We start from the raw sequence: 15,297 nt of genomic DNA, 5'->3' as shown, positions 1-15,297 counted from the left end.
GTTTTCATGTAACCAAACCTGAAAAAAACAGGTTGATTTTTTCAGTATTTCCAAGTTAGGCGGTATAGCTCAGTGGTAGAGCATTTGACTGCAGATCAAGAGGTCTCCAGTTCAACTCTGGATGCCCCCTCCATGGTCCTCCCCCATGTCATAATTTGTCAGTTTCTGCTTGTTCGTCACTGACTGTGTAGCAGGGTTCTCCTGTTCAACTCTGGATGTCATTTTTATTCCCCACTGCCATCTATCTGTCCACATAAAAGAGAAGTGCAATGCACACCTTTGCGATATTCCAATTGTGAATTTGCTGAAGTTTAGCTCTTCAGTGTACAGCTTCGTCAGTTTAAACAATGTCTTGCAACTTTCTAGAAAGATAACGCCAACAAACATTTGAATTTTTCAAACCTTGAGTGTATGAGTTGTTCACAGTAGGGGGTGTAGCTCAGTGGTAGAGCATTTGACTGCAGATCAAGAGGTCTCCAGTTCAACTCTGGATGCCCCCTTCCATGTTCCTCCCCCATGTCATATCTTGTCTGTCTCTGCTTCCTCATTACTGACTGTGTAGCAGGGTTCTCCTGATCAACTCTGGATCTCTGTTTTATTCCCCACTGCCATCTATCTGTCCACATAAAAGAGAAGTGCAATGCACACCATTGCAATATTCCAATTGTGAATTTGCTGAAGTTTAGCTCTTCAGTGTACAGCTTCTTCAGTTTAAAAAATGCCTTGCAACTTTCTAGAAAGATAACGCCAACAAACATTTGAATTTCTGAAAACTTTAGTATATGTGTTGTTCACAGTAGGGGTGTAGCTCAGTTGGAGACCATTTGACTGCAGATCAAGAGGTCTCCAGTTCAACTCTGGATGCCCCCTTTACATCTCTGCCAAGTCAGTATTGTTCACTTGCTATTGCTTTTAATTTTGTAAGGTGTATACTGAAAAACCAGACTCGTGTTTTTTTGCCAACCGTTGTCCAAAAGACTTTTACTTGGAAGCAAACCTGAAAAAAATCAGGTTGCTTTCTTCATTCCTTAATAATGGGGGTGTAGTTCAGCAGTAGTACAAATTACTGCAGATCAAGAGGTCTCCAGTTCAAGTCTAGAATACCACGTAAGTATATCACTGCTAAATTAGTTGTTGTTCAGTTACTGTTGCTTTAAATTTAGTTAAGCGTCTACTGAAAAAACATGACTCGTGTTTCTTTGTAACTATCTGCCCCCTAACATGGAAAAACCAGGATAATGTCATCAGTTTTCTAAAGTAGTGGGTATTGCTCAGTGGAAATGCATTTGACTGCAGATCAAGAGATCTCCTGTTCAACTCTGGATGCCCCCTTCTGTATATCGCTGCTAAGTTAATGTTGTTCATTTACAATAGCTGTGAATTTAGTAAGGTATATGCTGAAAAACAAGACTCTTGTTTCTTTTTAACTATTGTCAATATTTAGTTTTCATGTAACAAAACCTGAAAAAAACAGGTTGATTTTTTCAGTATTTCCAAGTTAGGCGGTATAGCTCAGTGGTAGAGCATTTGACTGCAGATCAAGAGGTCTCCAGTTCAACTCTGGATGCCCCCTTCCATGTTCCTCCCCCATGTCATATCTTGTCTGTCTCTGCTTCCTCATTACTGACTGTGTAGCAGGGTTCACCTGATCAACTCTGGATCTCTGTTTTATTCCCCACTGCCATCTATCTGTCCACATAAAAGAGAAGTGCAATGCTCACCATTGCAATATTCCAATTGTGAATTTGCTGAAGTTTAGCTCTTCAGTGTACAGCTTCTTCAGTTTAAAAAATGCCTTGCAACTTTCTAGAAAGATAACGCCAACAAACATTTGAATTTCTGAAAACTTTAGTATATGTGTTGTTCACAGTAGGGGTGTAGCTCAGTTGGAGACCATTTGACTGCAGATCAAGAGGTCTCCAGTTCAAATCTGGATGCCCCCTTTACATCTCTGCCAAGTCAGTATTGTTCACTTGCTATTGCTTTTAATTTTGTAAGGTGTATACTGAAAAACCAGACTCGTGTTTTTTTGCCAACCGTTGTCCAAAAGACTTTTACTTGGAAGCAAACCTGAAAAAATCAGGTTGCTTTCTTCATTCCTTAATAATGGGGGTGTAGTTCAGCAGTAGTACAAATTACTGCAGATCAAGAGGTCTCCAGTTCAAGTCTAGAATACCACGTAAGTATATCACTGCTAAATTAGTTGTTGTTCAGTTACTGTTGCTTTAAATTTAGTTAAGCGTCTACTGAAAAAACATGACTCGTGTTTCTTTGTAACTATCTGCCCCCTAACATGGAAAAACCAGGATAATGTCATCAGTTTTCTAAAGTAGTGGGTATTGCTCAGTGGAAATGCATTTGACTGCAGATCAAGAGATCTCCTGTTCAACTCTGGATGCCCCCTTCTGTATATCGCTGCTAAGTTAATGTTGTTCATTTACAATAGCTGTGAATTTAGTAAGGTATATGCTGAAAAACAAGACTCTTGTTTCTTTTTAACTATTGTCAATATTTAGTTTTCATGTAACCAAACCTGAAAAAAACAGGTTGATTTTTTCAGTATTTCCAAGTTAGGCGGTATAGCTCAGTGGTAGAGCATTTGACTGCAGATCAAGAGGTCTCCAGTTCAACTCTGGATGCCCCCTCCATGGTCCTCCCCCATGTCATAATTTGTCAGTTTCTGCTTGTTCGTCACTGACTGTGTAGCAGGGTTCTCCTGTTCACCTCTGGATGTCTTTTTTATTCCCCACTGCCATCTATCTGTCCACATAAAAGAGAAGTGCAATGCACACCTTTGCGATATTCCAATTGTGAATTTGCTGAAGTTTAGCTCTTCAGTGTACAGCTTCTTCAGTTTAAACAACGTCTTGCAACTTTCTAGAAAGATAACGCCAACAAACATTTGAATTTTTCAAACCTTGAGTGTATGAGTCGTTCACAGTAGGGGGTGTAGCTCAGTGGTAGAGCATTTGACTGCAGATCAAGAGGTCTCCAGTTCAATTCTGGATACCCCCTTCTTTACATCTCTGACAAGTCAGTATTGTTCACTTGCTATTGCTTTTAATTTTGTAAGGTGTATACTGAAAAACCAGACTCGTGTTTTTTTTGCCAACCATTGTCCAAAATACTTTTTCTTGGAAGCAAACCTGAAAAAATCAGGTTGCTTTCTTCATTCCTTAATAATGGGGGTGTAGTTCAGCAGTAGTGCAATTGACTGCAGATCAAGAGGTCTCCAGTTCTATTCTAGAATACAACGTATGTATATCACTGCTACATCAGTGTTGTTCATTTACTGTTGCTTTAAATTTAGTAAGGTGTATACTGAAAAACATGACTCATGTTTCTTTCTAGCTATTGTCAAAAATTATTTTTCATGCCCCCTAACATGGAAAAACCAGGTTAATGTCATCTGTTCTCTAAAGTAGGGGGTACAGATCAGTGGTAGAGCATTTGACTGCAGATCAAGAGGTCTCCAGTTCAACTCTGGATGCCCCCTTCTGTATTTTGCTTCTAAGTCAATGTTGTTCATTTACAATTGCTTTGAATTTAGTAAGGTATATGCTGAAAAACAAGACTTTTGTTTCTTTTTAACTATTGTCAATATTTAGTTTTCATGTAACCAAACCTGAAAAAAACAGGTTGATTTTTTCAGTATTTCCAAGTTAGGGGGTATAGCTCAGTGGTAGAGCATTTGACTGCAGATCAAGAGGTCTCCAGTTCAACTCTGGATGCCCCCTTCCATGTTCCTCCCCCATGTCATAAGTTGTCTGTCTCTGCTTCCTCATTACTGACTGTTTAGCAGGGTTCTCCTGATCAACTCTGGATGTCTGTTTTATTCCCCACTGCCATCTATCTGTCCACATAAAAGAGAAGTGCAATGCACACCATTGCAATATTCCAATTGTGAATTTGCTGAAGTTTAGCTCCTCAGTGTACAGCTTCTTCAGTTTAAAAAATGCCTTGCAACTTTCTAGAAAGATAACGCCAACAAACATTTGAATTTCTGAAAACTTTATTATATGTGTTGTTCACAGTAGGGGTGTAGCTCAGTTGGAGACCATTTGACTGCAGATCAAGAGGTCTCCATTTCAAATCTGGATGCCCCCTTTACATCTCTGCCAAGTCAGTAGTGTTCACTTGCTATTGCTTTTAATTTTGTAAGGTGTATACTGAAAAACCAGACTCGTGTTTTGTTGCCAACCGTTGTCCAAAAGACTTTTACTTGGAAGCAAACCTGAAAAAAATCAGGTTGCTTTCTTCATTCCTTAATAATGTGGTTGTAGTTCAGCAGTAGTACAATTGACTGCAGATCAAGAGGTCTCCAGTTCAAGTCTAGAATACCACGTAAGTATATCACTGCTAAATTAGTTGTTGTTCAGTTACTGTTGCTTTAAATTTAGTTAACCGTCTACTGAAAAAACATGACTCGTGTTTCTTTGTAACTATCTGCCCCCTAACATGGAAAAACCAGGTTAATGTCATCAGTTTTCTAAAGTAGGGGGTATTGCTCAGTGGTAAAGCATTTGATTGCAGATCAAGAGGTCTCCTGTTCAACTCTCGATGCCCCCTTCTGTGTATCGCTGCTAAGTCAATGTTGTTCATTTACAATTGCTGTGAATGTAGTAAGGTATATGCTGAAAAACAAGAATCTTGTTTCTTTTTAACTATTGTCAATATTTAGTTTTCATGTAACCAAACCTGAAAAAAACAGGTTGATTTTATCAGTATTTCCAAGTTAGGCGGTATAGCTCAGTGGTAGAGCATTTGACTGCAGATCAAGAGGTCTCCAGTTCAACTCTGGATGCCCCCTCCATGGTCCTCCCCCATGTCATAATTTGTCAGCTTCTGCTTGTTCATCACTGACTGTGTAGCAGGGTTCTCCTGTTCAACTCTGGATCTCTGTTTTATTCCCCACTGCCATCTATCTGTCCACATAAAAGAGAAGTGCAATGCACACCTTTGCGATAATGCAATTGTGAATTTGCTGAAGTTTAGCTCTTCAATGTACAGCTTCTTCAGTTTAAACAATGTCTTGCAACTTTCTAGATAGATAACGCCAACAAACATTTGAATTTTTCAAACCTTGAGTGTGTGAGTTGTTCACAGTACGGGGTGTAGCTCAGTGGTAGAGCATTTGACTGCAGATCAAGAGGTCTCCAGTTCAATTCTGGATACCCCCTTCTTTACATCTCTGACAAGTCAGTATTGTTCACTTGCTATTGCTTTTAATTTTGTAAGGTGTATACTGAAAAATCAGACTCGTGTTTTTTTGCCAACCATTGTCCAAAATACTTTTTCTTGGAAGCAAACCTGACAAAATCAGGTTGCTTTCTTCATTCCTTAATAATGGGGGTGTAGTTCAGCAGTAGTACAATTGACTGCAGATCAAGAGGTCTCCAGTTCAAGTCTAGAATACCATGTAAGTATATCTCTGCTAAATCAGTTGTTGTTCAGTTACTGTTGCTTTAAATTTAGTAAGCTGTATACTGAAAAACATGACTCATGTTTCTTTCTAGCTATTGTCAAAAATTATTTTTCATGCCCCCTAACATGGAAAAACCAGGTTAATGTCATCTGTTCTCCAAAGTAGGGGGTATAGCTCAGTGGTAGAGCATTTGACTGTAGATCAAGAGGTCTAAAGTTCAACTCTGGATGCCCCCTTCCATGTTCCTCCCCCATGTCATAACTTGTCAGTCTCTGCTTCCTCATTACTGACTGTGTAGCAGGGTTCTCCTGATCAACTCTAGATGTCTGTTTTATTCCCACTGCCATCTATCTGTCCACATAAAAGAGATGTGCAATGCACACCATTGCAATATTCCAATTGAAAATTTGCTGAAGTTTAGCTCTTCAGTGTACAGCTTCTTCAGTTTAAACAATGTCTTGCAACTTTCTAGAAAGATAACGCCAACAAACATTTGAATTTTTGAAAACTTTAGTATATGTGTTGTTCACAGTAGGGGTGTAGCTCAGTTGGAGACCATTTGACTGCAGATCAAGAGGTCTCCAGTTCAAATCTGGATGCCCCCTTTACATCTCTGCCAAGTCAGTATTGTTCACTTGCTATTGCTTTTAATTTTGTAAGGTGTATACTGAAAAACCCGACTCGTGTTTTTTTGCCAACCATTGTCCAAAATACTTTTTCTTGGAAGCAAACCTGAAAAAATCAGGTTGCTTTCTTCATTCCTTAATAATGGGGGTGTAGTTCAGCAGTAGTGCAATTGACTGCAGATCAAGAGGTCTCCAGTTCAATTCTAGAATACCACGTATGTATATCATTGCTACATCAGTGTTGTTCAGTTACTGTTGCTTTAAATTTAGTAAGGTGTATACTGAAAAACATGACTCATATTTCTTTCTAGCTATTGTCAAAAATTATTTTTCATGCCCCCTAACATGGAAAAACCAGGTTAATGTCTTCCGTTCTCTAAAGTAGGGGGTATAGCTCAGTGGTAGAGCATTTGACTGCAGATCAAGAGGTCTCTAGTTCAACTCTGAATGCCCCCTTCCATGTTCCTCCCCCATGTCATAACTTGGCAGTCTCTGCTTCCTCATTATTGACTGTGTAGCAGGGTTCTCCTGATCAACTCTGGATGTCTGTTTTATTCCCCACTGCCATCTATCTGTCCGCATAAAAGAGAAGTGCAATGCACACCATTGCAATATTCCATTTGTGAATTTGCTGAAGTTTAGCTCTTCAGTGTACAGCTTCTTCAGTTTAAAAATGCCTTGCAACTTTCTAGAAAGATAACCTCAACAAACGTTTGAATTTTTGAAAACTTGAGTATATCTGTTGTTCACAGTAGGGGGTGTAGCTCAGTTGGAGACCATTTGACTGCAGATCAAGAGGTCTCCAGTTCAAATCTGGATGCCCCCTTTACATCTCTGCCAAGTCAGTATTGTTCACTTGCTATTGCTTTTAATTTTGTAAGGGGTATACTGAAAAACCAGACTCGTGTTTTTTGCCAACCGTTGTCCAAAAGACTTTTACTTGGAAGCAAACCTGAAAAAAATCAGGTTGCTTTCTTCATTCCTTAATAATGGGGGTGTAGTTCAGCAGTAGTACAATTGACTGCAGATCAAGAGGTCTCCAGTTCAAGTCTAGAATACCACGTAAGTATATCACTGCTAAATCAGTTGTTGTTCAGTTACTGTTGCTTTAAATTTAGTTAGGTGTATGCTGAAAAAACATGACTCGTGTTTCTTTGTAACTATCTGCCCCCTAACATGGAAAAACCAGGTTAATGTCATTAGCTTTCTAAAGTAGGGGGTATAGCTCAGTGGTAGAGCATTTGCCTGCAGATCAAGAGGTCTTCAGTTCAACTCTGGATGCTCCCTTCTGTAATTCGCTTCTAAGTCAATGTTGTTCATTTACAATTGCTTTGAATTTAGTAAGGTATATGCTGAAAAACAAGACTCTTGTTTCTTTTTAACTATTGTCAATATTTAGTTTTCATGTAACCAAACCTGAAAAAACAGGTTGATTTTTTTCAGTATTTCCAAGTTAGGGGGTATAGCTCAGTGGTACAGCATTTGACTGCAGATCAAGAGGTTTCCAGTTCAATTCTGGATGACCCCTCCATGGTCCTCCCCCATGTCATAATTTGTCGGTTTCTGCTTTGTCATCACTGACTGTGTAGCAGGGTTTTCCTGTTCAACTCTGGATGTCTTTTTTATTCCCCACTGCCATCTATCTGTCCACATAAAAGAGAATTGCAATGCACACCTTTGCGATATTCCAATTGTGAATTTGCTGAAGTTTAGCTCTTCAGTGTACAGCTTCTTCTGTTTAAACAATGTCTTGCAACTTTCTAGAAAGATAACGCCAACAAACATTTGAATTTTTCAAACCTTGAGTGTATGAGTCGTTCACAGTAGGGGGTGTAGCTCAGTAGTAGAGCATTTGACTGCAGATCAAGAGGTCTCCAGTTCAACTCTGGATGCCCCCTTCTGTATTTTGCTTCTAAGTCAATGTTGTTCATTTACAATTGCTTTGAATTTAGTAAGGTATATGCTGAAAAACAAGACTCTTGTTTCTTTTTAACTATTGTCAATATTTAGTTTTCATGTAACCAAACCTGAAAAAAACAGGTTGATTTTTTCTGTATTTCCAAGTTAGGGGGTATAGCTCACTGGTAGAGCATTTGACTGCAGATCAAGAGGTCTCCAGTTCAACTCTGGATGCCCCCTTCCATGTTCCTCCCCCATGTCATAAGTTGTCTGTCTCTGCTTCCTCATTGCTGACTGTGTAGCAGGGTTCTCCTGATCAACTCTGGATGTCTGTTTTATTCCCCACTGCCATCTATCTGTCCACATAAAAGAGAAGTGCAATGCACACCATTGCAATATTCCAATTGTGAATTTGCTGAAGTTTAGCTCTTCAGTGTACAGCTTCTTCAGTTTAAAAAATGCCTTGCAACTTTCTAGAAAGATAACGCCAACAAACATTTGAATTTCTGAAAACTTTATTATAAGTGTTGTTCACAGTAGGGGTGTAGCTCAGTTGGAGACCATTTGACTGCAGATCAAGAGGTCTCCATTTCAAATCTGGATGCCCCCTTTACATCTCTGCCAAGTCAGTAGTGTTCACTTGCTATTGCTTTTAATTTTGTAAGGTGTATACTGAAAAACCAGACTCGTGTTTTGTTGCCAACCGTTGTCCAAAAGACTTTTACTTGGAAGCAAACCTGAAAAAAATCAGGTTGCTTTCTTCATTCCTTAATAATGGGGGTGTAGTTCAGCAGTAGTACAATTGACTGCAGATCAAGAGGTCCCCAGTTCAAGTCTAGAATACCACGTAAGTATATCACTGCTAAATTAGTTGTTGTTCAGTTACTGTTGCTTTAAATTTAGTTAACCGTCTACTGAAAAAACATGACTCGTGTTTCTTTGTAACTATCTGCCCCCTAACATGGAAAAACCAGGTTAATGTCACCAGTTTTCTAAAGTAGGGTGTATTGCTCAGTGGTAAAGCATTTGACTGCAGATCAAGAGGTCTCCTGTTCAACTCTCAATGCCCCCTTCTGTATATCGCTGCTAAGTCAATGTTGTTCATTTACAATTGCTGTGAATTTAGTATGGTATATGCTGAAAAACAAGAATCTTGTTTCTTTTTAACTATTGTCAATATTTAGTTTTCATGTAACCAAACCTGAAAAAAACAGGTTGATTTTATCAGTATTTCCAAGTTAGGCGGTATAGCTCAGTGGTAGAGCATTTGACTGCAGATCAAGAGGTCTCCAGTTCAACTCTGGATGCACCCTCCATGGTCCTCCCCCATGTCATAATTTGTCAGCTTCTGCTTGTTCATCACTGACTGTGTAGCAGGGTTCTCCTGTTCAACTCTGGATCTCTGTTTTATTCCCCACTGCCATCTATCTGTCCACATAAAAGAGAAGTGCAATGCACACCTTTGCGATAATGCAATTGTGAATTTGCTGAAGTTTAGCTCTTCAATGTACAGCTTCTTCAGTTTAAACAATGTCTTGCAACTTTCTAGATGGATAACGCCAACAAACATTTGAATTTTTCAAACCTTGAGTGTGTGAGTTGTTCACAGTACGGGGTGTAGCTCAGTGGTAGAGCATTTGACTGCAGATCAAGAGGTCTCCAGTTCAATTCTGGATACCCCCTTCTTTACATCTCTGACAAGTCAGTATTGTTCACTTGCTATTGCTTTTAATTTTGTAAGGTGTATACTGAAAAACCAGACTCGTGTTTTTTTGCCAACCATTGTCCAAAATACTTTTTCTTGGAAGCAAACCTGACAAAATCAGGTTGCTTTCTTCATTCCTTAATAATGGGGGTGTAGTTCAGCAGTAGTACAATTGACTGCAGATCAAGAGGTCTCCAGTTCAAGTCTAGAATACCATGTAAGTATATCTCTGCTAAATCAGTTGTTGTTCAGTTACTGTTGCTTTAAATTTAGTAAGCTGTATACTGAAAAACATGACTCATGTTTCTTTCTAGCTATTGTCAAAAATTATTTTTCATGCCCCCTAACATGGAAAAATCAGGTTAATGTCATCTGTTCTCCAAAGTAGGGGGTATAGCTCAGTGGTAGAGCATTTGACTGTAGATCAAGAGGTCTAAAGTTCAACTCTGGATGCCCCCTTCCATGTTCCTCCCCCATGTCATAACTTGTCAGTCTCTGCTTCCTCATTACTGACTGTGTAGCAGGGTTCTCCTGATCAACTCTAGATGTCTGTTTTATTCCCACTGCCATCTATCTGTCCACATAAAAGAGATGTGCAATGCACACCATTGCAATATTCCAATTGAAAATTTGCTGAAGTTTAGCTCTTCAGTGTACAGCTTCTTCAGTTTAAACAATGTCTTGCAACTTTCTAGAAAGATAACGCCAACAAACATTTGAATTTTTGAAAACTTTAGTATATGTGTTGTTCACAGTAGGGGTGTAGCTCAGTTGGAGACCATTTGACTGCAGATCAAGAGGTCTCCAGTTCAAATCTGGATGCCCCCTTTTACATCTCTGCCAAGTCAGTATTGTTCACTTGCTATTGCTTTTAATTTTGTAAGGTGTATACTGAAAAACCAGACTCGTGTTTTTTTGCCAACCATTGTCCAAAATACTTTTTCTTGGAAGCAAACCTGAAAAAATCAGGTTGCTTTCTTCATTCCTTAATAATGGGGGTGTAGTTCAGCAGTAGTGCAATTGACTGCAGATCAAGAGGTCTCCAGTTCAATTCTAGAATACCACGTATGTATATCATTGCTACATCAGTGTTGTTCAGTTACTGTTGCTTTAAATTTAGTAAGGTGTATACTGAAAAACATGACTCATATTTCTTTCTACCTATTGTCAAAAATTATTTTTCATGCCCCCTAACATGGAAAAACCAGGTTAATGTCTTCCGTTCTCTAAAGTAGGGGGTATAGCTCAGTGGTCGTGCATTTGACTGCAGATCAAGAGGTCTCCAGTTCAACTCTGGATGCCCCCTTCCATGTTCCTCCCCCATGTCATAACTTGGCAGTCTCTGCTTCCTCATTATCGACTGTGTAGCAGGGTTCTCCTGATCAACTCTGGATGTCTGTTTTATTCCCCACTGCCATCTATCTGTCCACATAAAAGAGAAGTGCAATGCACACCATTGCAATATTCCATTTGTGAATTTGCTGAAGTTTAGCTCTTCAGTGTACAGCTTCTTCAGTTTAAAAAATGCCTTGCAACTTTCTATAAAGATAACCTCAACAAACGTTTGAATTTTTGAAAACTTGAGTATATCTGTTGTTCACAGTAGGGGGTGTAGCTCAGTTGGAGACCATTTGACTGCAGATCAAGAGGTCTCCAGTTCAAATCTGGATGCCCCCTTTACATCTCTGCCAAGTCAGTATTGTTCACTTGCTATTGCTTTTAATTTTGTAAGGGGTATACTGAAAAACCAGACTCGTGTTTTTTGCCAACCGTTGTCCAAAAGACTTTTACTTGGAAGCAAACCTGAAAAAAATCAGGTTGCTTTCTTCATTCCTTAATAATGGGGGTGTAGTTCAGCAGTAGTACAATTGACTGCAGATCAAGAGGTCTCCAGTTCAAGTCTAGAATACCACGTAAGTATATCACTGCTAAATCAGTTGTTGTTCAGTTACTGTTGCTTTAAATTTAGTTAGGTGTATGCTGAAAAAACATGACTCGTGTTTCTTTGTAACTATCTGCCCCCTAACATGGAAAAACCAGGTTAATGTCATCAGCTTTCTAAAGTAGGGGGTATAGCTCAGTGGTAGAGCATTTGCCAGCAGATCAAGAGGTCTTCAGTTCAACTCTGGATGCCCCCTTCTGTAATTCGCTTCTAAGTCAATGTTGTTCATTTACAATTGCTTTGAATTTAGTAAGGTATATGCTGAAAAACAAGACTCTTGTTTCTTTTTAACTATTGTCAATATTTAGTTTTCATGTAACCAAACCTGAAAAAACAGGTTGATTTTTTTTCAGTATTTCCAAGTTAGGGGGTATAGCTCAGTGGTATAGCATTTGACTGCAGATCAAGAGGTTTCCAGTTCAACTCTGGATGACCCCTCCATGGTCCTCCCCCATGTCATAATTTGTCGGTTTCTGCTTTGTCATCACTGACTGTGTAGCAGGGTTTTCCTGTTCAACTCTGGATGTCTTTTTTATTCCCCACTGCCATCTATCTGTCCACATAAAAGAGAATTGCAATGCACACCTTTGCGATATTCCAATTGTGAATTTGCTGAAGTTTAGCTCTTCAGTGTACAGCTTCTTCTGTTTAAACAATGTCTTGCAACTTTCTAGAAAGATAACGCCAACAAACATTTGAATTTTTCAAACCTTGAGTGTATGAGTCGTTCACAGTAGGGGGTGTAGCTCAGTGGTAGAGCATTTGACTGCAGATCAAGAGGTCTCCAGTTCAACTCTGGATGCCCCCTTTTGTATTTTGCTTCTAAGTCAATGTTGTTCATTTACAATTGCTTTGAATTTAGTAAGGTATATGCTGAAAAACAAGACTCTTGTTTCTTTTTAACTATTGTCAATATTTAGTTTTCATGTAACCAAACCTGAAAAAAACAGGTTGATTTTTTCTGTATTTCCAAGTTAGGGGGTATAGCTCAGTGGTAGAGCATTTGACTGCAGATCAAGAGGTCTCCAGTTCAACTCTGGATGCCCCCTTCCATGTTCCTCCCCCATGTCATAAGTTGTCTGTCTCTGCTTCCTCATTGCTGACTGTGTAGCAGGGTTCTCCTGATCAACTCTGGATGTCTGTTTTATTCCCCACTGCCATCTATCTGTCCACATAAAAGAGAAGTGCAATGCACACCATTGCAATATTCCAATTGTGAATTTGCTGAAGTTTAGCTCTTCAGTGTACAGCTTCTTCAGTTTAAAAAATGCCTTGCAACTTTCTAGAAAGATAACGCCAACAAACATTTGAATTTCTGAAAACTTTATTATAAGTGTTGTTCACAGTAGGGGTGTAGCTCAGTTGGAGACCATTTGACTGCAGATCAAGAGGTCTCCATTTCAAATCTGGATGCCCCCTTTACATCTCTGCCAAGTCAGTAGTGTTCACTTGCTATTGCTTTTAATTTTGTAAGGTGTATACTGAAAAACCAGACTCGTGTTTTTTTGCCAACCATTGTCCAAAATACTTTTTCTTGGAAGCAAACCTGACAAAATCAGGTTGCTTTCTTCATTCCTTAATAATGGGGGTGTAGTTCAGCAGTAGTACAATTGACTGCAGATCAAGAGGTCTCCAGTTCAAGTCTAGAATACCATGTAAGTATATCTCTGCTAAATCAGTTGTTGTTCAGTTACTGTTGCTTTAAATTTAGTAAGCTGTATACTGAAAAACATGACTCATGTTTCTTTCTAGCTATTGTCAAAAATTATTTTTCATGCCCCCTAACATGGAAAAATCAGGTTAATGTCATCTGTTCTCCAAAGTAGGGGGTATAGCTCAGTGGTAGAGCATTTGACTGTAGATCAAGAGGTCTAAAGTTCAACTCTGGATGCCCCCTTCCATGTTCCTCCCCCATGTCATAACTTGTCAGTCTCTGCTTCCTCATTACTGACTGTGTAGCAGGGTTCTCCTGATCAACTCTAGATGTCTGTTTTATTCCCACTGCCATCTATCTGTCCACATAAAAGAGATGTGCAATGCACACCATTGCAATATTCCAATTGAAAATTTGCTGAAGTTTAGCTCTTCAGTGTACAGCTTCTTCAGTTTAAACAATGTCTTGCAACTTTCTAGAAAGATAACGCCAACAAACATTTGAATTTTTGAAAACTTTAGTATATGTGTTGTTCACAGTAGGGGTGTAGCTCAGTTGGAGACCATTTGACTGCAGATCAAGAGGTCTCCAGTTCAAATCTGGATGCCCCCTTTACATCTCTGCCAAGTCAGTATTGTTCACTTGCTATTGCTTTTAATTTTGTAAGGTGTATACTGAAAAACCAGACTCGTGTTTTTTTGCCAACCATTGTCCAAAATACTTTTTCTTGGAAGCAAACCTGAAAAAATCAGGTTGCTTTCTTCATTCCTTAATAATGGGGGTGTAGTTCAGCAGTAGTGCAATTGACTGCAGATCAAGAGGTCTCCAGTTCAATTCTAGAATACCACGTATGTATATCATTGCTACATCAGTGTTGTTCAGTTACTGTTGCTTTAAATTTAGTAAGGTGTATACTGAAAAACATGACTCATATTTCTTTCTACCTATTGTCAAAAATTATTTTTCATGCCCCCTAACATGGAAAAACCAGGTTAATGTCTTCCGTTCTCTAAAGTAGGGGGTATAGCTCAGTGGTAGAGCATTTGACTGCAGATCAAGAGGTCTCCAGTTCAACTCTGGATGCCCCCTTCCATGTTCCTCCCCCATGTCATAACTTGGCAGTCTCTGCTTCCTCATTATCGACTGTGTAGCAGGGTTCTCCTGATCAACTCTGGATGTCTGTTTTATTCCCCACTGCCATCTATCTGTCCACATAAAAGAGAAGTGCAATGCACACCATTGCAATATTCCATTTGTGAATTTGCTGAAGTTTAGCTCTTCAGTGTACAGCTTCTTCAGTTTAAAAAATGCCTTGCAACTTTCTATAAAGATAACCTCAACAAACGTTTGAATTTTTGAAAACTTGAGTATATCTGTTGTTCACAGTAGGGGGTGTAGCTCAGTTGGAGACCATTTGACTGCAGATCAAGAGGTCTCCAGTTCAAATCTGGATGCCCCCTTTACATCTCTGCCAAGTCAGTATTGTTCACTTGCTATTGCTTTTAATTTTGTAAGGGGTATACTGAAAAACCAGACTCGTGTTTTTTGCCAACCGTTGTCCAAAAGACTTTTACTTGGAAGCAAACCTGAAAAAAATCAGGTTGCTTTCTTCATTCCTTAATAATGGGGGTGTAGTTCAGCAGTAGTACAATTGACTGCAGATCAAGAGGTCTCCAGTTCAAGTCTAGAATACCACGTAAGTATATCACTGCTAAATCAGTTGTTGTTCAGTTACTGTTGCTTTAAATTTAGTTAGGTGTATGCTGAAAAAACATGACTCGTGTTTCTTTGTAACTATCTGCCCCCTAACATGGAAAAACCAGGTTAATGTCATCAGCTTTCTAAAGTAGGGGGTATAGCTCAGTGGTAGAGCATTTGCCTGCAGATCAAGAGGTCTTCAGTTCAACTCTGGATGCCCCCTTCTGTAATTCGCTTCTAAGTCAATGTTGTTCATTTACAATTGCTTTGAATTTAGTAAGGTATATGCTGAAAAACAAGACTCTTGTTTCTTTTTAACTATTGTCAATATTTAGTTTTCATGTAACC

General features: G+C 39.1%; 19 non-coding genes across 19 annotated transcripts; all 19 read left to right on the top strand.

Moving 5' to 3' along the window:
- Positions 1–58: 58 nt before the first annotated feature.
- trnac-gca (transfer RNA cysteine (anticodon GCA)) lies at positions 59–130 on the top strand. The gene has a single exon. It is a non-coding gene; the product is annotated as a tRNA-Cys (tRNA).
- Positions 131–428: 298 nt separating this feature from the next.
- Positions 429–500, top strand: trnac-gca (transfer RNA cysteine (anticodon GCA)). The gene has a single exon. It is a non-coding gene; the product is annotated as a tRNA-Cys (tRNA).
- Positions 501–1,501: 1,001 nt separating this feature from the next.
- trnac-gca (transfer RNA cysteine (anticodon GCA)) lies at positions 1,502–1,573 on the top strand. Its single transcript has one exon. It is a non-coding gene; the product is annotated as a tRNA-Cys (tRNA).
- Positions 1,574–2,573: 1,000 nt separating this feature from the next.
- On the top strand, positions 2,574–2,645 carry trnac-gca (transfer RNA cysteine (anticodon GCA)). The gene has a single exon. It is a non-coding gene; the product is annotated as a tRNA-Cys (tRNA).
- Positions 2,646–2,943: 298 nt separating this feature from the next.
- trnac-gca (transfer RNA cysteine (anticodon GCA)) lies at positions 2,944–3,015 on the top strand. Its single transcript has one exon. It is a non-coding gene; the product is annotated as a tRNA-Cys (tRNA).
- A 650-nt stretch (positions 3,016–3,665) lies between these two features.
- On the top strand, positions 3,666–3,737 carry trnac-gca (transfer RNA cysteine (anticodon GCA)). The gene has a single exon. It is a non-coding gene; the product is annotated as a tRNA-Cys (tRNA).
- A 1,001-nt stretch (positions 3,738–4,738) lies between these two features.
- trnac-gca (transfer RNA cysteine (anticodon GCA)) lies at positions 4,739–4,810 on the top strand. Its single transcript has one exon. It is a non-coding gene; the product is annotated as a tRNA-Cys (tRNA).
- A 298-nt stretch (positions 4,811–5,108) lies between these two features.
- Positions 5,109–5,180, top strand: trnac-gca (transfer RNA cysteine (anticodon GCA)). The gene has a single exon. It is a non-coding gene; the product is annotated as a tRNA-Cys (tRNA).
- Positions 5,181–6,435: 1,255 nt separating this feature from the next.
- Positions 6,436–6,507, top strand: trnac-gca (transfer RNA cysteine (anticodon GCA)). Its single transcript has one exon. It is a non-coding gene; the product is annotated as a tRNA-Cys (tRNA).
- A 759-nt stretch (positions 6,508–7,266) lies between these two features.
- Positions 7,267–7,338, top strand: trnac-gca (transfer RNA cysteine (anticodon GCA)). The gene has a single exon. It is a non-coding gene; the product is annotated as a tRNA-Cys (tRNA).
- Positions 7,339–7,507: 169 nt separating this feature from the next.
- Positions 7,508–7,579, top strand: trnac-gca (transfer RNA cysteine (anticodon GCA)). Its single transcript has one exon. It is a non-coding gene; the product is annotated as a tRNA-Cys (tRNA).
- Positions 7,580–7,877: 298 nt separating this feature from the next.
- trnac-gca (transfer RNA cysteine (anticodon GCA)) lies at positions 7,878–7,949 on the top strand. Its single transcript has one exon. It is a non-coding gene; the product is annotated as a tRNA-Cys (tRNA).
- Positions 7,950–8,118: 169 nt separating this feature from the next.
- On the top strand, positions 8,119–8,190 carry trnac-gca (transfer RNA cysteine (anticodon GCA)). Its single transcript has one exon. It is a non-coding gene; the product is annotated as a tRNA-Cys (tRNA).
- Positions 8,191–9,191: 1,001 nt separating this feature from the next.
- On the top strand, positions 9,192–9,263 carry trnac-gca (transfer RNA cysteine (anticodon GCA)). The gene has a single exon. It is a non-coding gene; the product is annotated as a tRNA-Cys (tRNA).
- A 298-nt stretch (positions 9,264–9,561) lies between these two features.
- Positions 9,562–9,633, top strand: trnac-gca (transfer RNA cysteine (anticodon GCA)). Its single transcript has one exon. It is a non-coding gene; the product is annotated as a tRNA-Cys (tRNA).
- Positions 9,634–12,333: 2,700 nt separating this feature from the next.
- Positions 12,334–12,405, top strand: trnac-gca (transfer RNA cysteine (anticodon GCA)). Its single transcript has one exon. It is a non-coding gene; the product is annotated as a tRNA-Cys (tRNA).
- A 169-nt stretch (positions 12,406–12,574) lies between these two features.
- On the top strand, positions 12,575–12,646 carry trnac-gca (transfer RNA cysteine (anticodon GCA)). The gene has a single exon. It is a non-coding gene; the product is annotated as a tRNA-Cys (tRNA).
- Positions 12,647–14,268: 1,622 nt separating this feature from the next.
- Positions 14,269–14,340, top strand: trnac-gca (transfer RNA cysteine (anticodon GCA)). Its single transcript has one exon. It is a non-coding gene; the product is annotated as a tRNA-Cys (tRNA).
- A 760-nt stretch (positions 14,341–15,100) lies between these two features.
- trnac-gca (transfer RNA cysteine (anticodon GCA)) lies at positions 15,101–15,172 on the top strand. Its single transcript has one exon. It is a non-coding gene; the product is annotated as a tRNA-Cys (tRNA).
- Positions 15,173–15,297: the final 125 nt, after the last annotated feature.

This window comes from Nothobranchius furzeri, chromosome 9 (genome assembly GCF_043380555.1).
Source record: "Nothobranchius furzeri strain GRZ-AD chromosome 9, NfurGRZ-RIMD1, whole genome shotgun sequence".
In the NCBI taxonomy this organism is placed as follows: domain Eukaryota; kingdom Metazoa; phylum Chordata; class Actinopteri; order Cyprinodontiformes; family Nothobranchiidae; genus Nothobranchius; species Nothobranchius furzeri.
This window is presented reverse-complemented; position numbering and strand designations above follow the sequence as displayed.